Source organism: Salvelinus namaycush, chromosome 4 (genome assembly GCF_016432855.1).
Source record: "Salvelinus namaycush isolate Seneca chromosome 4, SaNama_1.0, whole genome shotgun sequence".
NCBI lineage: Eukaryota > Metazoa > Chordata > Actinopteri > Salmoniformes > Salmonidae > Salvelinus > Salvelinus namaycush.
Genome location: NC_052310.1, coordinates 64,556,097 through 64,575,698, shown reverse-complemented (window position 1 = coordinate 64,575,698; position 19,602 = coordinate 64,556,097). Strand labels below are relative to the sequence as shown.

The 19,602-nt window shown below is 45.1% G+C and overlaps 1 pseudogene; it reads left to right on the top strand.

Annotated features, from left to right (window-relative positions):
- The window catches only part of LOC120045960, a 57,481-nt pseudogene extending 40,849 nt beyond the window's left edge, over window positions 1–16,632 (top strand).
- Window positions 16,633–19,602: the final 2,970 nt, after the last annotated feature.

The window sequence follows — 19,602 nt, the reverse complement described above, 5'->3', positions numbered from 1 at the left end:
GACCATTCTTCATAGACACAAGAAACTGTTGAGCGTGAAAAACCCAGCAGCGTTGCAGTTCTTGACAAAAACCGGTGTGCCTGGCATCTACTACCATAGCCCATTCAAAGGCACTTAAATATTTTGTCTTGCCCAGTCACCCTCTGAATGGCACAGATACACAATCCATGTCTCAATTGTTTCACGGCTTAAAAATCCTTTAACCTCTGTCCTTCCCTTCATCTACACTGATTGAAGTGGATTTAACAAGTGACATCAATAAGGGATCATAGCTTTCACCTGGATTCACCTGGTCAGTCTGTCATGGAAAGCGCAGGTGTTCCTAATTGTTTGTACACTACTAGCCAATAATGTAGCTTGTTTTAAAACTACTGCTAAATGTGGAAAATCCATATTAGTTTATTCACTACTGGTCTCTTAGTCTACATCCCAAATGTCACCCTCTTCCCTTTAAAGTGCACTCCTTTTTACCAGGGCCATGGTAGTGCACTATATAGGGAATAGGGTGCCGTTTGGGATGCATCCTTAGATTTGGATTCTCCTGTGAGCAAATCAGCTTACGATCAGGCAGACCTAATGACATTGGCCTTGTGATCTGATTGCAGGAGGGCAGGACGCTGGTGGGTCGAGACGAGGCTTCATCCAATCCGGATATAGGTGAGTCAGTAGGCAGACAGGATATCTGCTGTGGGCTGTTGCTTGGGGTTCATGTGAGTTTAGTGTTATTCCTGAGCATTAGGCACTCATTTCCCTGTGTCTTACACTGCTCATTATATGATCAAGATAAGTGATTCTGAGCCTCACCTCAACTGACCCCCTTAAACTCACGCTTTTTTTTACATCAACCTCTGACCGCTTCCCTCCCTTTATTCCCTGCAGTGCTCCATGGTGCTGGTCTGCTGGAGGAACACTGTGTGTTTGAGAACCGTGATGGAGTTGTTACTCTGATCCCCCAGACGGGGGCGCTGTGCTCTGTCAACAGACTGGAGACGACCCAGCCCTGTCAGCTGACACAGGGTAATGATCTGTGTGTGTGTGTGTCATCTCTCATCTCCCGGTCGTGTGTGAGTGTGTGGAGACTCTGCAGGATAATGTGTACAAAATCCTCTCTCTGACCCTGGGAGTTGGAGGCACAAACTTTGAGGCTTACAAACCTTGCGACTGGTCATTTACATCCTCTAACTGGGGCGCTGGGACAGTTGGTCATTTACGTCCTCTAACCGGGGCTTTGGGACAGTTGGTCATTTACGTCCTCTAACTGGGGCGCTGGGACAGTTGGTCATTTACGTCCTCTAACCGGGGCTTTGGGACAGTTGGTCATTTACGTCCTCTAACTGGGGCACTGGGACAGTTGTACCTATAATCTAAACCTGCACCTCTCTTTCAATGAGCCTGTGTGGACTTGGAAGACATGCTAAACCTATAGTGGCTGCTCCAACTTTGGAGACCTCATCTTTCCCCCTCTTACTTTGGGACTAGACAACACAACTCTTAACTTTCAGGCAACTTGACAAATAAACCGAAAAAGTTTTACTCATTTTCTCAGTCCTTTGCCGCGGTAAAGTGAATACATTGCCATGAAGTACACAATCTCTCTGACATGATTGGCTTTCGTCAAGACCCCGCCTGGGTGATTTACCGAAGGTAATAGGCTAGAAAACTCTAGGATGTGTTGTAAAGCTATGGAATAGAGGCTGATATTGGGGCTTATATATCTAGCAGGCTCACACTTATAAGATTTTCTCCAGGTCTCCTCTCTTTCTCACACGCACGCTCTCTCTCCTTTCTGTGCAGAAAATACTAATCTTGCTTCGATTAATGGCTTCTGACTAGTGACAATACACCTGAGCTGCAACAGGAGTAGAAATTACTATCATTTGTTGTGTAGAAAATGGCCTGAGATGCAGTTGCTTCGGAGGGGCTATTGGGTCAATTGAAATGGCTATGAAGGAGTATTGGCAGGGACCTTTTGATGTGGGGTGCTGGGACTCTCACTCTTTCTCCTCTATCCACACACACACACACACACACACACAGCTGTTCTTTATATTTCTGAGCCAGAGCGGGTTGGTGTAAGCGAGGCTACGATGGGGAAAAAAGCTCACAGGCAGACAGACCTGGCAGAGCTAACTGAATAGTGGGTTTTTCTATCGGGGCCAAAGTTAGCTCTTCAGCTCTCTGCCTGCCTGGCTGGCTCTATTCCCACTTTTCTGTAAAGGTTGATCCTGGTCTCTACTTCAGAACCCACTCTGCTATCACCACCATCTGCCAATTGACCGGAGAGGCCTGGAGCTTTGTTCAGGGCTTTTTCCAAGGCCTCTCGCCCTCAAATGTTTAGTAAAAGAAATGTCCTCTGCCCTGTGGAGAAGGGATGGGAGCGTGGTTCACATCCACTCTTGACTGGTAACACTGAATGCTTCAGAGGGAGACAGAATGCAGGAATTTGAAGTGGATACCATGGGAAGAGGTGAAGAGGCAGCACTTTAATCTTAACATTTGGGAGAGATGTGTTGTGTGCCTCCCACTAAAACTGAACCCACTATCAGCTTTTAATACTGTTCCAATTACCAACCATCCACTGCCATAGCACTCAACTCAGGGCTGGTTTCCCAGACACCGATCAAGCTTAGTCCTAGACTAAAAAGCTATTTCAATAGAGATTCTCTTTCGTCCAGGACTAAGTTTGATCTGTGTCCAGGAAACCAACCATCGGTATAAAACTTTGTTCACGGTATAATAACTTATGTGCCATTTACATTGAGTATGTTTGTCTCTGTGTCTGGTTGGTTTCAGGTGCAGTAATCCAGCTAGGGAGAGGGACTATATTCCGTTTCAACCATCCTAAAGAAGCTGCACATCTCAGAGAGCAACGCAAGGTGAGTCACACCACAACCACTCTTACTAACCCAAACCCCCCAGACCACACCACAACCACTCTTACTAACCCAAACCCCCCAGACCACACCACAACCGCTTTTACTAACACAGACCACACCACAACCGCTTTTACTAACCCAGACCACACCACAACCGCTCTTACTAACCCAGACCACACCACAACCGCTCTTACTAACCCAGACCACACCACAACCGCTCTTACTAACCCAGACCACACCACAACCGCTCTTACTAACCCAGACCACACCACAACCGCTTTTACTAACCCAGACCACACCACAACCGCTCTTACTAACCCAGACCACACCACAACCGCTCTTACTAACCCAGACCACACCACAACCGCTCTTACTAACCCAGACCACACCACAACCGCTCTTACTAACCCAGACCACACCACAACCGCTCTTACTAACCCAGACCACACCACAACCGCTCTTACTAACCCAGACCACACCACAACCGCTCTTACTAACCCAGACCACACCACAACCGCTCTTACTAACCCAGACCACACCACAACCGCTCTTACTAACCCAGACCACACCACAACCGCTCTTACTAACCCGGACCACACCACAACCGCTCTTACTAACCCGGACCACACCACAACCGCTCTTACTAACCCGGACCACACCACAACCGCTCTTACTAACCCGGACCACACCACAACCGCTCTTACTAACCCGGACCACACCACAACCGCTCTTACTAACCCAGACCACACCACAACCGCTCTTACTAACCCAGACCACACCACAACCGCTCTTACTAACCCAGACCACACCACAACCGCTCTTACTAACCCAGACCACACCACAACCGCTCTTACTAACCCAGACCACACCACAACCGCTCTTATTCTCTTAGAGCCAGTTTCCCGGACACCGACTAAGCCTATTCCTGGACTAAAAAACACTTTCAATAGACAATTTACATTGAGCATGCTCTTTATTCCAGGGCTAGTTTTGTATTAATATTTTTGGGAAACCAGTCCTTGCAACCCAACCAACTCTTATTTCCAGACCAGAGTAAACTCAGCCCAGAACATAACCTTACATTTCCCTAACTTTCCTGTTATAGATCAGTTAGCTTGTGATTTCTGCTCAAGTTTATCTAACCCAGTACGTAAAGTCATTTGCATTTCTTAGTCTCGGAGTCATAATTAGTGCTGTGCCGTCGGATATATATCAAACAAGGAAAAAACACATCTTCAAAGAAATGCATCTTCCACTTCCTCTAAGCTATCACTGTAAATACTGTATCTCCTCCTACTTTACCATGTCTGTACACACCACACACACACAGAGAGATGTGAAGCACTTCTGGTAACACCTGCTGGCATAATACTTCATAGCTTGTTATCAACAAGTATTTATTTATAATGTCTTATAATAAGGCATATAATATGCTCTCAAGGTGGCTGGTATTTAGTCAGGATCATGAGATGATTCTAAGACATAAGGGGGTCATATATTGTATGCTTATGACAAGTCTAGTCTAACTGAATTAAAATGCATTATATACCTGCTGGTTTTAAGTACTGTAAAGTGTTACCGAACTGCTTCTTTGGATAATGGGCTGTAACTGGCAGGTTCCAGGCTCAGTGCTCTTTATAGTGTACTACTTTTGACCAGGGACCATAGGGCACTTTGTAGGGAATAGGGTTCCATTTGGGACGCTGACATCCATCTACTGAGGCAGGTTCAGCAGGTAATGGTAGAGTTCCAGGTTGTTAAGTCATTTTAATGTAGAGTATATTTCATGAAGCCAGTGACTGATGCAAGAGTTTCTATACCAACAATTATAGTGCTCACATTTGTAGTTATTAATTTGTATTGTGGACAAAACATTTTTCTTCATTATTTTAAATTGGGTAAAAAAAATGGATCACAAAAATAAATTGCGTTGTGGGTCTTCCTTCCTGTATGCATTTATGTGGGGTTGAAATTAAGTTAACCACAAGTCAAGAGGTAATACTAGCTGTAAGCACCTTTTGGCAGCCATTACATCTGTAAGCTCTATTGAATAAGATTGTACCAACTCTTAGGTCAACATATATACAAAAAGATTCAGTCCAATTGCTCAAGCGCAATAAATTTGCTTGGGAATCATTGGACAGCAATGACGCTGGAGGAGATGGTTGCTGTTTTTAGGGGCTCCTAACCAATTGTGCTATTGTGTAATTTTTAACTTGTACATAATGTTTCTACCAACGTCTCTTATGACCGAAAAGAGCTTCTGGATATCAGGACAGCGATAACTCCCCTCGCACTGGACGAATATTTTTTTCTTTAACGAGTCGAGGCAAAGGATTTAAATCCCAAATCCCTGTCAATCGCTTGAAGAGACGCAGATATCGGGGACGTAGTTTGGGATGCCTTGTAAGGATCCGAAGGCGAGTAGGTAATCTGCCTCTACCATCAGTCCTATTAGCCAACGTGCAATAATTGGATAATAAAATCGATGAGCTCCGATCAAGACTAACCTACCAACGGGACGTTAAAAACTGTAATATCTGATGTTTAACCGAGTCGTCGTTGCTGAACGACGACATGGATAACATACAGTTGGCTGGGTTTTCCATACATCGGCAAGATCGAACAGCTGCCTCCGGTAAGTCAAGGGGTGGCGGTCTGTCTATTGTTAAATAACAGCTGGTTCACAAAATCTAATATTAAGGAAGTCTCAAGGTTTTTTTCATCTGACGTAGAGTATCTCATGATAAGCTGTAGGCCACACTATTTACCAAGAGTTTTCATCTATATTTTACATAGCTGTCTATTTACCACCACAAACCGATGCCGGCACTAAGACCACACTCAACAAGCTGTTTAAGGCCATAAGCAAAGAAGAAAATGCTCATCCAGAGGCGGCGCTCATTGTGGCCGGGGACTTTAATGCAGGGAAACTTTTAAATAAGTTTTACATCATTTCTACCAGCATGTTACATGTGCAACCAGAGGGGAAAAAACTCGAGACCACCTTTACTCCACACACAGAGATGCGTACAAAGCTCTCCCTCGCTCTCCATTTGGCAAATAATATGATCATAACTAAAGCAGGAAGTACCAGTGACTCGCTCAATATGGAAGTGCTCAGATGACACAGATGCTAAGCTACAGGAATGTTTTGCTAGCACAGACTGAATGTTCCGGTATTCTTTTAATGGCATTGAGGAGTACACCACATCAGTCACTGGCTTCGTGAATAAGGACATCGATGATGTCGTCCCCACAGTGACTGTACCTACATACTAGAGGTCGACCGATTATGATTTTTCAATACCGATACCGATTATTGGAGGACAAAAAAAGCCAATACCGATTAAGGGGCCGTTTTTTTTTTTTTTTTTTAAGTTTTAAAAATATATATATCATTCACACACACACATTTTTGTAATAATGACAATTGCAACAATATTGAATGAACAATGAACACTTAATATAATACACACACACGCACACAGCTCTGAAGTGACAATGATACTGAAGAGTCTGCTTAGGAGACAAATACTCTCAACTGTTTGAATAAAAATAGAGTTTAAGTTACCTGTGATGAATGTTGAAAACAAAAACTTTAATTTCTATATGCAGGAAATCCTATTTTAATAATGGGCATGGTAAGAATTGACAACCAAAGTGCGAGTCATAATTCCCATGACACCTTCTAGCAAAATCTGAAAAGCGGTTCCTTCATTTATTCCATAGGATATTTTTAGATTCACTTAAAATAAGGTTTGTGTTTCGTGTAGGCTTACATCACCGTGGCAATTTTATAACTGTGAGATATCCATAGGACAAGGTAACTCTGATCAATATTGGCTAAATATAAGCGAAGATACATTTTTTTGTAGAGTGGATTTATGAAAATATGTTGACAAACGTTACCTTATCCTAGTGAGATTTACACTGGTATCAAAACATCGAGGCGGTTTAAGCCTGCACGAAACACAGACCTTATTTGAAGTAGATCAAGACATTCTCTATGGAAGACATGAACGGTAAAATAACGAAAGAACCCCTTTCAAATTCAGCCGCAAGTTATTACAGGAATTATAACGCGTCAACTATTTCTCTCTAAACCATATACCTTTGACTAATCCGGAAACTATCACCTCGAAAACAAAACGTTTATTCCGTTCCGTATTTTATCGAACGGGTGGCATCCATGAGTCTAAATATTCCTGTTACATTGCACAACCTTCAATGTTGTCATAATTACGTAAAATTCTGGCAAATTAGTTCGCAAAGAGCCAGGCGGCCCAAACTGTTGCATATACCCTGACTCTGCGTGCAATGAACGCAAGAGAAATGACACAATTTCACCTGGTTAATATTGCCTGCTAACCTGGATTTATTTTAGCTAAATATGCAGGTTTAAAAAATATATAATTGTGTATTGATTTTAAGAAAGGCATTGATGTTTATGGTTAAGTACACATTGGAGCAATGACAGTCATTGATTGATTGTTTTTTATAAGATAAGTTTAATGCTAGCTAGCAACTTACCTTAGCTTACTGCATTCGCTAACAGGCAGGCTCCTCGTGGAGTGCAATGTAATCAGGTGTTAGAGCATTGGACTAGTTAACTGTAAGGTTGCAGATTGGATCCCCCGAGCTGACAAGGTTAAAAATCTGTCAGGCAGAACGTTCCTAGGCCGTCATTGAAAATAAGAATCTGTTCTTAACTGACTTGCCTAGTTAAATAAAGATTAAATAAAGGTGTAAAAAATAAAAATAAGATAAAAAATAGGCAAATCGGCGCCCAAAAATACCAATTTCCGATTGTTATGAAAACTTGAAATCGCCCCCGATTTAATCGGCCATTCCGATTAATCGGTCGACCTCTACTACATACCCCAACCAGAAGTCATGGATTACAGGCAACATCCGCACTGAGCTAAAGGGTAAAGCTGCCTCAATCATGGAGCAGGACTCGAACCCGGAAGCTTAGAAGAAATCCCGCTAAGGCCTCCGACGAACCATCAAACAGGCAAAGCGTCAATACAGGACTAAGATTGGATCGTACTACACCGGCTCCAACACTCGTCGGATGTGGCAGTGCTTGCAATCTATTACGGACTACAAAGGGAAGCACAGCCGCGAGCTTCCCAGTGACACAAGCCTACCAGACGAGCTAAATTACTTCAATGCTCGCTTCGAGGCAAGCAACACTGAAGCGTGCATGAGCACCAGCTGTTCCAGATGACTGTGATCACGCTCTCCGTAGCCGATGTGAGTAAGACCTTTTAAATAGATCAACCTTCACAAGGCCACAGGGCCAGATGGATTACCAGGATGTGTACTCCGAGCATGCGCTGACCTACTGGCAAGTGTCTACACTGACATTTTCAAACTGGCCCTGACCGGCTCTGTAATACCAACATGTTTCAAGCAGACCACCATAGTCCCTGTGCCCAAGAACACGAAGGCAACCTACCTAAATGCCTACCGACCCGTAGCACTCAAGTCTGTAGCATGAAGTGCTTTGAAAGGCTGGTCATATCTCACATCAACACCATTATCCCAGAAACCCTAGACCCACTCCAATTTGCATACCGCTCCAACAGATCCACAGATGATGCAGTCTCTATTGCACTCCACACTGCCCTTTCCCACCTGGACAAAAGGAACACCTACGTGAGAATTCTATTCATTGACTACAGCTCGTGTTCAACACCATAGTGCCCTCAAAGCTCATCACTAAGCTAAGGACCCTGGGACTAAACACCTCCCTCTGCAACTGGACTTCCTGACGGGCCACCCCCAGGTGGTAAGGGTAGGTAGCAACGCATCTGCCATGCTGATCCTCAACACGGAGGCCCCTCATGGGTGCGTGCTCAGTCCCCTCCTGTACTCCCTGTTCACCCATTTCTGCATGGCCAAGCACGACTCCAACATCCTTACGCTTGCCGACGACACAACAGTGGTAGGCCTGATCACTGACAACGATGAGACAGCCTATAGACCTGGCAGTGTGGTGTCAGGATAACAACCTCTCCCTCAACATGATCAAGACAAAGGAGATGATTGTGGACTACAGGAAAATGAGGGCCGAGCACGTCCCCATTCTCATCGACAGGGCTGTAGTGGAGCAGGTCGAGAGCTTTAGGTTCATTGGTTTCATGTCACCTGTCACCAACAAACTATCATGGTCCAAGCACACCAAGACAGTCGTGAAGAGGGCACGACAATGTCTATTCCCCCACAGGAGACTGGAAAGATTTGTCATGGGTCCTCAGATCCTCAAAAGGTTCTACAGCTGCACCATCGAGAGCATCCTGACTGGTTGCATCACTGCCTGGTATGGCAACTGCTCGGCCTCTGACCGCGCCCCAGTACATCATCACTGGGGCCAAGCTTCCTTCCATCCAGGACCTCTACACTGGTGTCCGAGGAAGGAAAGCCCAGAAATTGTCAGACTAGTCACTCTAGTCATAGAATGATTCCTCTGTTACGCACGGAAAGCGGTACCGGAATGCCAACTCTAGGTCCAAATTGGCACCTTAACATTTTCTACTCCCAAGCCATAAGACACCCGAACAGCTAATCAAATGGCTACCCGGACTATTTGCATTGCCCCCCCCCCCCCCCCCCCCCCCACCATTTGTTATGCTGCTGCTACTCTGTTTATCTATGCTTAGTCACTTTACCTTTTTTTATTTACTTCAGTTCATTTTAGTAAATCATTTCTTAACACTTATTTTTCTTACAAGCCCTTATCCAAGAACGTATTTAAGTAAGCATTTCACTGTAAGGTCTTCACCTGTTGTATTCGGTGCATAAAACTTTTATTTAAAATTCTCTGCTTTTCAAGCAAATTTAATTCAGGACTGAGACTGGAACACTCAACACCTATTGGAAAGCCATTCTGGCCTGACTTGGGCATTAGTTTGATTGTCCTGCTGAAAAATATAGACAGAAATAACTTATTTTTTTTAATGATTTGAAAGAATTTCAATACATTTTCTTTCACTTAGAAAATGTGGAGTAGATTGGTAGGAAAATATCTAATGTAATCTTTTTTTTATTACATTTTAAGGTGGTAAAATGTGGGGTGTTGACTTTCACTAAGCACTGTAATTGCCCGGTCTTTGGAAGGACGACAAGTGTATAGATCAGGAACAGCATGTTCGATGTCTCCAAAACCATTTGGAGCTTAGTTTCCATTATGTCCATGAAGTCCTTTGGTGGGACCTCTTATGTTTGCAATATCCAGTTGTTTTTACGAGTGAAAGGGTGTGTGTAATACTGTGTATCTTATGTTTTCTCCCAGAGTGGCCTTCTCTCCAGCCTTTCCTTGACCGACTTCTCCAGGCTTTTCCATTCTGGGTGAGTTAACACGCATGCATGCATGCATGCACGCACGCACGCACGCACGCACGCACGCACGCACGCATGCACGCACGCACGCACGCACGCACACACACACACACACACACACACACACACACACACACACACACACACACACACACACACACACACACACACACACACACACACACACACACACACACACACCCCTGAAACCCCTCTCCACTCCCACTACATTGCAACTACACAACCATGGCATTTGATGGGTATTCTAAATTCTGGGTAAGAATTAGATACCTTACTGTAACGGTTTTCCATTTAAAATGGTAAAAAAGACAGGCGGTAGTTTCATCAGCTGTTGTGCAATATGATTTTTGAATGCACAGGGCCTATAAAAATAGTAGGCTTCTCCAGTCAAAGATGACGTTACATGAATAAAAAATTGAGGATCGAAACACCATAAAGGAGGAGGCTTATTTACATTGTGGTCCTCCTCGGCATTGCTTATTGCCTAGTGTTGGTCAGTCTGGCATGAAGACCAAATAAAACCCATTCCTCATTGTTCCATCTGTCTGGCATGAAAACCAAATAAAACCCATTTGTCACTACTCCCTGCAATTGAAGTGTAAGTGGGGAGCGTACACACACACACACACACACACACTCCTGTAGACCACTGATGGAGTAGGACACAGCAGGCTTCTCTCAGCCTCTGTGTGGGAGGGATCACAGTAGGCCTGTGTTCTTTGGCTCCTAGGCCTGGTTGTGTGATCTGATATTCTGGTGTTACAGCTACTACTCCTGTCTGACTTGTAACTTACTCCGCAAGACAACGTCCCCTAACAACGGCACAGCACTTTCTCCTGCAGGCTTTAGACAGAAGATATGATTTGGAGAGGGGATTGAGGGAGATGGAGGGAGAGACGAGGGATGGATGGAGGGAGGAAGATGTAGTGGGAGGGAGCGTCTGCGAGGGAGTGTGAGGAGAAAAGATGGAGGGGGAGTGAAGGAGACAAAGATAGAAGACAGGAGATGGAGAGGACGAGCTAGTCAGATGAGATGGATGTCCACTCGTGCTAGTGGGTGATATTGAGAATGCAATCTTGGAGAAGTTCAGAGGTCGTATATCCTTGTGGATTTCAGAGAGATAAGATACAACCAACACATCTCCAACACTGAAAGATAGCAGACAGACAAAACAAAGCTAAAACAGAGATATGACAACATGCAGCCACCATAGTTACCACACACTGAAGCCGGGTGGACAGTTTCTCACATTAAACCACTTTTTTTTTTGTCTTGCCAACGTAATGGTGCGCAGACTAAACTATGTAGCACAGACGGGTGTCGCCCACTACAAGATTCTTCACTTGGTCGTGAGGATTCTCGAGCTGTGGCTAAAATCAAATTTTATTTGTCACATGCGCGAAAATACAACGGGTGTGGACCTTACAGTGAAATGCTTGTTATTGACTGTACTTTTGTTTATCCCACATGTAACTCTGTTGTTTTTTGTCACACTGCTTTGCTTTATCTTGGCCAGGTCGCAGTTGTAAATGAGAACTTGTTCTCAACTGGCCTACCTGGTTAAATAAAGGTGAAAAAAAACAATGCAGTTAAAAATAATTCAAATAAGAAACAAAAGTAAATAATAACAATAGCGAGACTATATATACAGGGGGGGGGGGGTACCGGTACAGAGTCAATGTGCGTGGGCACCGGTTAGTTGAGGTAATATGTACAGTGGGGCAAAAAAGTATTTAGTCAGCCACCAATTGTGCAAGTTCTCCCACTTAAAAAGATGAGAGAGGCCTGTAATTTTCATCATATGTACACTTCAACTATGACAGACAAAATGAGAAAAAAAATCCAGAAAATCACATTGTAGGATTTTTTTATGAATTTATTTGCAAATTATGGTGGAAAATAAGTATTTGGTCAATAACAGAAGTTTCTCAATACTTTGTTATATACCCTTTGTTGGCAATGACACACACTTGCTGGTATTTTGGCCCATTCCTCCATGCAGATCTCCTCTAGAGCAGTGATGTTTTGGGGCTGTTGCTGGGCAACACGGACTTTCAACTCCCTCCAAAGATTTTCTATGGGGTTGAGATCTGGAGACTGGCTAGGCCACTCCAGGACCTTGAAATGCTTCTTACGAAGCCACTCCTTCGTTGCCCGGGCGGTGTGTTTGGGATCATTGTCATGCTGAAAGACCCAGCCACGTTTCATCTTCAATGCCCTTGCTGATGGAAGGAGGTTTTCACTCAAAATCTCACGATACATGGCCCCATTCATTCTTTCCTTTACACGGATCAGTCGTCCTGGTCCCTTTGCAGAAAAACAGCCCCAAAGCATGATGTTTCCACCCCCATGCTTCACAGTAGGTATGGTGTTCTTTGGATGCAACTCAGCATTCTTTGTCCTCCAAACACGGCGAGTTGAGTTTTTACCAAAAAGTTCTATTTTGGTTTCATCTGACCATATGACATTCTCCCAATCCTCTTCTGGATTATCCAAATGCTCTCTAGCAAACATCAGACGGGCCTGGACATGTACTGGCTTAAGCAGGGGGGCACGTCTGGCACTGCAGGATTTGAGTCCCTGGCGGCGTAGTGTGTTACTGATGGTAGGCTTTGTTACGTTGGTCTCAGCTCTCTGCAGGTCATTCACTAGGTCCCCCCCGTGTGGTTCTGGGATTTTTGCTCACCGTTCTTGTGATCATTTTGACCCCACGGGGTGAGATCTTGCGTGGAGCCCCAGACCGAGGGAGATTATCAGTGGTCTTGTATGTCTTCCATTTCCTAATAATTGCTCCCACAGTTGATTTCTTCAAACCAAGCTGCTTACCTATTGCAGATTCAGTCTTCCCAGCCTGGTGCAGGTCTACAATTTTGTTTCTGGTATCCTTTGACAGCTCTTTGGTTTTGGCCATAGTGGAGTTTGGAGTGTGACTGTTTGAGGTTGTGGACAGGTGTCTTTTAAACTGATAACAAGTTCAAACAGGTGCCATTAATACAGGTAAGGAGTGGAGGACAAAGGAGCCTTTTAAAGAAGAAGTTATAGGTCTGTGAGAGCCAGAAATCTTGCTTGTTTGTAGGTGACCAAATACTTATTTTCCACCATAATTTGCAAATAAATTCATTAAAAATCCTACAATGTGATTTTCTAATTTTGTCTGTCATAGTTGAAGTGTACCTAAGTGTACCGATGAAAATTACAGGCCTCTCATCTTTTTAAGTGGGAGAACTTGCACAATTGGTGGCTGAGTAAATATTTTTTTGCCCCACTGTATGTCAGAAGGAATGGACCAAAATTCAACCAACTTATTGTGGGAAGCTACCCGTAACATTTTAACCAAGTTAAACAATTTAAATGCAATGCTACCAAATACTAATTGAGTGTATGTAAACTTCTGACCCACTTGGAATGTGATGGAAAAAATAAAAGCTGAAATAAATAATTCTCTATTATTCTGACATTTCACATTCTTAAAATAAAGTGGTGATCCTAACTGACCTAAGACAGGGGATTTTACTAGGATTAAATGTCAGGAATTGTGAAAAACTGAGTTTAAATGTATTCGGCTAAAGTGTATTTAAACTTCCGACTTCAACTGTGTATGTATACATACATACATACATACATACATACATACATACATACATACATACATACATACATACATACATACATACATACATACATACATACATACATACATACATACATACATACATACATACATACATACATACACACACACACACACACCTGTCTTGCTGTACTTGTGAGGACGTTTTGGGGATCAACAATCTGTTTCAATTCAAAATACTATTTTCCCTAACCCTAATTCTAACCCCTAACCTTTAAACTTAACCTCTAAGCCTAAAATAGCCTTTTTACAAGTGAGGACCGGCAAAACGTCCAGACTTTAGATTTTTTTTTGTTGGTTTACGATTCTTATGAGGACGTCTAGTAAAGTATAGTAAAACGTGTCGCACGCATGCTCGCGCACACACTGTTCGATTTGAATAGCAAACAGCCCCAATGTCTGGATAAGGATTATGAGACACTCAACTAGCTGTGAAGTGAAGCAGAATGACTGTGTGCGTGTAGATTGGAGGATTAACATAAAGTACAATACTGGGTGTGCGTCCCAAATGGCACCCTATTTCTTATGTTCCCTGGTCAAAAGTAGTGCACTTTACAGGAACCAGGGTCGTATTTGTTACTCAACCTCTATCTGGGAGTGTGGGGGGGAGGAGAACACAGAGCGAAACCAAATATACAGCTCAAGAAGATATCTGACAGCAGACTTAGCGAGGGCTAAATGTATTATGCTATTAGTGTGTGTGTGTGTGTCTGCACATGTGCATGAGTCTCTTGTGTCACAGCATGAAACTAATTTAAATCGCTTTTGGGAAAAAAGGTTACTGCCAGCGGGATAAACCCCCAATTGCTCTGAACCTCCACCCCCCTCGTCTTTTATATATTGTTAGGTCCTCATTTCTGAGTAAAAACTTGACGGACACTATGAAAGCTTAAACCAAGTTTATTCTTCCCAGAGGATCAATACAGCTGCATTAAACAAAGACATTGTTCACACAAGTACTGATATTTAACCCTTTCTCCTAGGCTGAGTTGAGTCAATTTCTCCTACTGCTAGGCAGGAAACCAAATAATTTGCCCGTAAACTTTTCATTCTCCCTTAACGTGACCTGACCTCGACCCCCTTCATCACTAATCCATGGCTCTCTCCCCTTATCAATGCCTGCCACGTGATCGCTTTCCCTGCACTCAGCACATTCCAAGCTTAATTGCACATGCTATATACCTTCCTCCTACAGATAACCATTAACTTCTGGTGTAGACCCTCTAAACCTAAGCACTCAATATTTCAATAGGATACCTGATAATTAACCCTATCCCAAGTTTAGGAGTTAGTACCCAGAGTCTATCGATCTAGAGAGGGAGAGAGAGATCCATGTCCTCTGGCTTAACCGCTGCCTTATCGAGATCCTATTAAATTACTTTACCAATATGGATGATTTCTAGTGTTCTAATTCTTAATTATATGGCTACCTCCTTCTCCACCAACAGGATGGATGTGTTCGCTGTAGCAGGAGAGAATGGAGACTATAGACAACAGAGGAGCTCTGTGCTCTCAACTACAGACCTGTACGGCTATGGTACGTACACACAGTGACATAAACACGTACATTCATAGATGGATACTGTGCTAGTGGATGGGTAAACCTTTTACTAACTAACAATGGGGCAAATTTGCAAAATGTTTCTAACAAAAAGGTAAAATAGAGATTAAGGGTATAAGATAAACCCACTTCACATGTTGTCTAACTGTCAGACTATGGTGTAGGCTGCGTATCTATCTCCACAGCATGCCCAATACATTGCTTTATTCCATGTGTATGTGAGTGCTCTGAACGTCGCCATCTCAGCTCTAGTCAGGTCGGGTTTCACATCTTCTTCTTTGCAAATTGTTAGATAATAATATAATGGCTACTCCTGTCCCCTGCCTCGGCCTAATGCATTCACGCACGCACGCACACACAGCCTAATACAGACTTTTATGGAGCATGAAATGCCTGTTCCCTTGGCTTGTTTTCTTTGTTTAATATGCACATATTTCAAACCCATTACCTTCCTGCAGGGTTTTCAGAGCCGACCTCAGAGAAAACAACTAGCGTTTTGTGAAAGCACATTGTACACAAAGCAAGACGTTAGTGTGTTTACATCTCTCCCCGTCTCTCTCTCCTGCTCCCCCTCTCTCTGATCCTCACTCCATTGGCTTGTTAATGCTTTGATTAATGGTTTTTCTACAGAAGAAAACAGACATGCTTTAAATACTTGAAAAGGTTTTTTTATTTTTATTGGCAATGTGGGTTAACTGTAGCTTTCTTATCAGTCCTTTTACTTTCGAATGAACAATTTCTGTTAAAAACAAACAGGCTACCTGGTTATATGAGGAATGACTTGTTTCAAAAATGTGAAACATGAAGCCGAAGTTATTTATCATGTTTTTCTCTCTCACCCAGACAGAGGCCATGTCTATGGAGGCTCCTGTCTCTGTCTCTCGTCATCCTTCAGCGTGTTATGCTGTACCTCTTCAGATTGGAGCCGGAGCCCCTCAGCATCTTCAGGCCGTCTCCTCTCTGCATGCTGGGGTAAACAGGTGGAGCTTCGGTGCTGCTGAGGGCCGTGAACGGCCCTGCAGTAGTGCTAATGAAGAGAGCCAGAGGAGGGCCAGGGCCTCCCCAGTCCACCGGACAGGGACTCCTACTCTCACTCCCACTGCCTTGGAACGGGATAGCCTGCAGCAGGGATTGGAAGGAGAGGTGGAAGAGTGAGACTCGTGTCATCAATCAGGGTCTGGGGTGGGAGTGTCTGATAGGTGGCTGGAGAGAGCTCTACCTCTGCGTAGAGCGAGGGAAGAGGGAGGACTCTATTGGGGTGAGGAGGCCTGGTCTGGACCTGGGGACAGAGACGAGGAAAGGAACCGAGCCCTCCAGCAGACACCTGTCCTCCTGGTCCAGCAGGCTGATGTATATACCGTTGGGCCGGAGGGGCTACCGGGGCCTGCTAACAAGAGCCCAGGTGTCCTGTCAGGCCTACCTGATGGCTGCAGGGTCCTGGGAGGGGTCCTGGCAACTGACTGCTGCAGAGGGGACTTGTCCAGGGCCGGAGCCCGCTACGGTGGCCCTGCAGGGACCTCATTAGGCACTGCTGTATCCTATCTGCAGAGAGGAGACGGAGGAGGAATAGACGGGTGGACGGAGGAACGAACGGACCGTGCCCACCTCCCACAGGCCAGCAGTAGCTCAACATACACACAGACCTCTCCCTCTCGGTTTGACACACACACTCCCTCTATGTCTCAGCTCGACAATCACAGCCAGGCAACACACACTGCCACTCGGCAGGACAGACACAGACGTAGCCAGGCGGTACGCGGCCTACCGCTAGAGGCTTTGGAGGGCCAGTTCAGTCGTGTCATGATGGATCGATCCAGGATGACGGTGGAGGGCCACAGGGAGAACGACAAGGAGGGGGAGGCTGGGGCTAGGAGGGAAGAGGTGGAGCAGAGCTTCAGGCTGGGCACTCTGGTCAGCAGGGTGTTTAGGGAGGAGGAGAAGCAGTTCTCTGTCTCTGGACTAAGTGCTCTGGTTAGAAGGGTATGCCAGATCTCTGGGATTGGAGGGGAGCAGGAGCTAGACTCTCTGGGGGAAGAGGTCTCTGGGATGGGTTCTCTGGTCAGCAGGGGGCTCTCCTGGATGTTTCCGGACACAGGCAGTCTCCGCAGCTCCACCCCCAGGATCCTGCAGCAGGTCTGGGAAGGTACAGGAGTTCTGCATCCTTGAGCTGGGGGAGGAGCCAGCTCCAACTGGTCCAGTCAGGTTGTGAGGGAAAGTCAGGTGCTGTCGGTGGTCAAAGATAGCCAGGTCTTCTCATTGGTCAGAGAGAGTCGCATGTACTCCCTGGTCCGAGACAGTCAGGTGTTCTCTATGGTCAGTGAGCTGCCGTTTGTGCATCACATCAGCACAGAGCTAACTCAAGACATTCACAATGAGCTCACTCAGGTTCTTCAGCCAGTGGAGTCAACTGGACTCCAGCAGAAAGCTATTGACCTCAACACAACACCAGAAATAAAACTGCCCCTAGTCCACAACACTGTCCTCAGCACAGTACCAAGCCTGTACCCAGCCCACAACACCATAGAATTTGCAAATAAACAGAGCACAGGTAAAGAAGTGGATTGGAGAGCAGAGGACCAGAGTCCCATCAGTGAACTGGCTTGTACATCGGAGCAGGAGGGTAGAGAGGAAGCTCTAGCTAAGTCGGAGGAACAGAGTCATGTCAGAGAACTACAGTGTACATCAGAGCACGAGGGTGGAGAGGAAGCTAAGTCGGAGGAACAGTGTCCCATCAGAGAACTGGAGTGTACATCAGAGAACGAGGGTGGAGATGAAGCTCCCGCTAAGTCAGAAGAACCAAGTCACATCAGAGAACTACAGTGTACATCAGAGAACGCGGGTGGAAATGAAGTTTTAAGGAAGTCGGAGGAACAGTGTCCCATCAGAGAACTAGGGTGTACATCAGAGCAGGAGGTCAGAGAGGTGGCTCTACCTAAGTCAGAAGAACCAAGTTCCATCAGAGAAGTGGAGTGTACATCAGAGCTGGAGGGCAGAGAGGAAGCTCTAGCCAAGTCAGAAGAACCAAGTCCCATCAGAGAAGTGGAGTGTACATCGGAGCAGGAGGGCAAAAAGGAAGCTCTAGCCAAGTCAGAAGAACCAAGTCCCATCACAGAATTGGAGTGTACATTGGAGCAGGAGGGCAAAGAGGAAGCTCTAGCTAAGTCGGAGGAACAGAGTCCCATCACATAATTGGAGTGTACTTCAGAGAACGAGGGTGGAGAGGAAGCTCTAGCTAAGTCGGAGGAACAGAGTCCCATCACAGAACTGGAGTGTACATCAGAGCGGGAGGGCAGAGAGGAAGCTCTAGCTAAGTCGGAGGAACAGAGACCCATCACAGAACTGGCGTGTACATCAGAGCGGGAGGGCAGAGAGGAAGCTCTAGCTAAGTCGGAGGAACAGAGTGTCACGCCCTGGCCTTAGTATTCTTTGTTTTCTTTATTATTTTAGTTAGGTCAGGGTGTGACATGGGGAAGTTTGTGTGTTTGTTGTATTGTCTAGGGTGTTGTATGGTTTAGGGGGTTTAGTAGAGGAGATGGTTTAATGTTTAGTATAGTTGTCTAGCTGTGTCTATGGTTGAGTGTAGGTGTTTAGGAAAGTCTATGGTTGCCTGAATTGGGTCTCAATTAGAGACAGCTGGTTATTGTTGTCTCTGATTGGGAGCCATATTTAAGGTAGCTTTAGCTGTTTGTGGGGAATTGTCTATGTCTAAGTGTTTAGTGTCAGCACTTATGTTTGTATAGCTTCACGGTCGTCTGTTTTGTTGTTTTGAATAGTTGTTATAGTGTTCGTATTCTTTCTTCAATAAAGAGGATGTACTTTCCACGCGCTGCGCCTTGGTCCTCTCTCAGTCCCTTTGATGATCGTGACAGAATTCCCCACCAATGCGGGATCAAGCAGCGTGAAAAGCGGCAACAGGAGCAGCGCAAGGAGGAATGGAAATGGGAGCGTAATATGGACTACACTACGTGGGAGGAGATCGACAGGTGGGCGATCGACCCAGGGCGAGTGCCGGAGCCAGCCTGGGATTCTCTGGCGCAGTGTGAGGAGGGATACCGGCGAATGGAGGCAGCACGACGACGCGGTAGGAAGCCTGTGAGTCAGCCCAAAAAATTTCTTGGGGGGGGGCTTAGAGGTAGTGGGCCGAGGGCAGGTAGGAGACCTGCGCC